Source organism: Daphnia pulex, chromosome 8 (genome assembly GCF_021134715.1).
Source record: "Daphnia pulex isolate KAP4 chromosome 8, ASM2113471v1".
Taxonomy (NCBI): domain Eukaryota; kingdom Metazoa; phylum Arthropoda; class Branchiopoda; order Diplostraca; family Daphniidae; genus Daphnia; species Daphnia pulex.
The window spans coordinates 4,111,506-4,114,725 of NC_060024.1; the positions used below are offsets into that span (position 1 = coordinate 4,111,506).

Below are 3,220 nucleotides of genomic sequence, written 5' to 3' on the forward strand. Positions count from 1 at the left end.
AAGAGTGTGCTAATTCTTCTATTTACAACAAGATATTTTCTTTCTGGTCTTAAGACTTCTTAATTCTTAAACTTCTAAGTCTGGACATGGATTCAGCCCATTGCACCATTGCGTGGATTTAACCACTGTTTGGATGGAAAATTTGTATAAAGGGATATGTACCTAAGTCGCAGCGTTGTTTTAAGTAAAGGTATGGACAAAGATCACTTGCGTGGATTTAACCGATAGTTTGGAGAGTAGTAGCTGTTTAGACCATGGTATGGATAAAATCTATGACGTAGGCAAAATTTAAATTAAAATTAGATATTTATTATTTCACAGATTTAACCAATGAAAATGAATTACCTTCAGCCAAAGGGTAATGTTACGATGGTCTACATCAAGAGCACGCTCAAAAACACTTCTGGCTCTTTGAATTTCTTTTTGGCTTTCTTCCCATTGAGCATACTTGATCCAGTTGGTAATAACATTACGATTACGCCGCAGAGCATCTTCAAAGGTTTTGCGTTTCTTGTACTGGTAGTCTGCTAACTCATCGGGATCTGAAATTTTTTGTTGTTTGTTGTTTGTTGTTGGGCTAAAACTAGAAAATGTCTTACTTCAATTCTTCAAGTTATTATCTATTGCCAAAACACTTACTGGTGGAACAATTTCAAGATCACGTTCCTTAGCTTCCCGAAGCAACTGCTCAGCAGTGATTTGAATTTCTGCCGGTGTTTTGTTTTTAACCTAAAGAGAAATAGGTTATAAGTAATGTCAAGAGCATTCTTACATTTAAGTATTACAACCTTGGCAACTTTAGGAGGTTTTTGTGGTTTACCGAATCCACCCGAATCCATTTTAGGTTACTTTTGAAATGAGCACTTGTAAAAAAAAAATAAATAAGGTTTTAACAGATATGAGTCTATGACTGACACTTGGTACTGTAGTATTGAACTAACCCCAATTTAGTCAAGAATGAAATAAGAATCTAAATAGGGTGTTATCAATTAAACCATTCAAATCTATCCAACCTAAAAATGTAGAATGAAGAAAAAAATATCGCATGATCGATGTAAACTCTACTTTACAGCCATATTCAAGATCTTTTTAAAGTTCGTCAAAAGGTTTCATAGAAAAAATGCAATACCAGATGTCAGTTACTGCAATAGGGAATAGGGAAGCTGCTCCTCTCAGAGAGGGCCAGAATTGGCTGCTATCAGAAAGATGACCATAGCCTTCGAGAAAACTCTTCGTTTAAAAAATCTTCAAATTACGGATACGGAAGAAGAGTTAAAGGCTGTAAAAGCAGTCGTAAAACGATACGCTTCGTTCCGTATATTCGTAAAACGAATTGCAATGCATATCTCATTGGATGTCATAAAAGTAAAGTTTAAATTATTAATTTTGAATTTTAATTTTATTTAATTTTATTGTATTTTAGGACAAATTCTCGTTCTTTGGCAGAGTTATGGATATTGAGGAAAATTCAAGGGCGGGAATCAACCGTTCTGTTTTCATCACTTTCTTTGAGCGGGAAGCGGTTCAGCTAGCATTAACGGTAAGTTCTAATTTATATTTTAATGTTAATCAATTTATTTAATTTTTCTTTACATTTCAGACGAAACCGTTGGTTTTAAACGGCGAGAATTTAAAAGTGATGGCGTTCTTGACGTTCGGAGCTCCAGGCCAAAACTCAGAAAATACTGTTCCGTCTGGAGGTGCTACTGGAGGTACTACTGGAGGTGCTACTGGAGGTGCTACTGGAGGTGCTACTGGAAGTGCTACTGGTGGCGGAGCCGGTGCCAACCGCCGCTAGGCCAGCTTATGTCTTCATGTTCCAGTTGAGCCAATTCCAGCTGTTTTGCAGAAATTTGTATTCCCCCCCTCTTGTTCTGGAACGATATTACGTGGGCATAAGCCACAGAAGGGACACAATAAAGTCAGTCTGGAATTTAACTTTAAAGAGAATTTTAACACCAATGCACGCCGCTCTGGTTCCGAGTGTATAATACATAAAACCTTGTTACAAGTTTCCAAAACTGGGAGCCTCCGTCAACCTCCTGGTAAACCTTACCAAATGAGAAGTTGAGCTGACGATAAAAAATGCAAGAAATGGATTGGTTACCCTATTATCATTTTATTATTGCCATCTCGTCCCAGGGGAGCGGCAATATCTTCATGACGCCCGGCCTGTCTGGTAAATTAAAGCAAAATTTTAATTACTGTGTTCAAACAAGAAAGAAACTGACATTCCTACCTTCAATTATGCGTTGCTAGTTGCTAAACCTGCCAAAGTACTACGGAACGCCGTTTGGGGAGGCGAAAATTTGTCCTGCGTATGAATCCACAAGCTTGATTGTCATTTTTCATTTGCCTTCTAGGTGCACACTGATTGCAATAAAAAGGTCGCAGGCCTGGAAAAGGAGTTCAGAGCACTCTTACAAAGAATCCAGTAATTTTTTTTTCCAGTTAATTATAAGTATGATTGTATCTGATTTTGTTAACTGTTGCTTACGCATTGTTGCTGGGGCCCCTACCTCAGACTCATCACCCGGCCCAAGACCTGCTCAAGCCGTTCTGGAAAACTAAGGAAAAATTGAAAGCCATATACAATCGTTGCCAAAAAAGCCAATGACTCACGTTGATACTAATGTTTTGAAAGGTGAATGTGTTCCCAAGAATAGGAAAGAATAGAATAACTTTTTCAAGAAGAGAAAAAAACTTAAAAAAGAAAAGGAAAAAGCTGAAAAAACCTTTTATTTAATTCATGCGAACATTAGATTTCAGATTTTTTTTTTAATTTTATTTTTAAGATGATTTTATCTGATTTTGTTAATTGTTGCTTACAGGAATAAAGAGGCTGATTTTGAGCAGCAGCGATGCACCTGGGAATCCAAAATATTCCAAGCAAATGTTCAAATTGAGAATTTGGAGCGTGAAAAGAAGGACTAGCAAGTAGCATATGTAGCCCTAGCTCTGCTAGTTTTTTGAGCAAGTAAAAATGGTTTGGCAGAGTAAATACTTTCGCAGCTTCTGAAAGTGGTGAGTAAAACAACACGAGACTAGATTGTTTTTTTTTAATCTTCCTATTGTAAACTAATCCTCAATTGGTTAAAGACCTACCCTTCACTTCTATGATACGTGCTGGATCTAGTACAATTACCCTCAATGTGCCCAATAACACCTGGCGTAAGAATTGTTTTTTTTTTGTATATTTGTCTCATATTTGTTAACTTAT

The 3,220-nt window shown here is 36.8% G+C and overlaps 1 long non-coding RNA gene across 1 annotated transcript; it reads right to left on the minus strand.

Moving 5' to 3' along the window:
• Positions 1-337: 337 nt before the first annotated feature.
• Positions 338-1,828, minus strand: LOC124200332. The gene is made up of 2 exons (XR_006877271.1): positions 789-1,828; positions 338-729 (listed from the first exon to the last, which is right to left on the minus strand). It is a non-coding gene; the product is annotated as an uncharacterized LOC124200332 (long non-coding RNA).
• Positions 1,829-3,220: the final 1,392 nt, after the last annotated feature.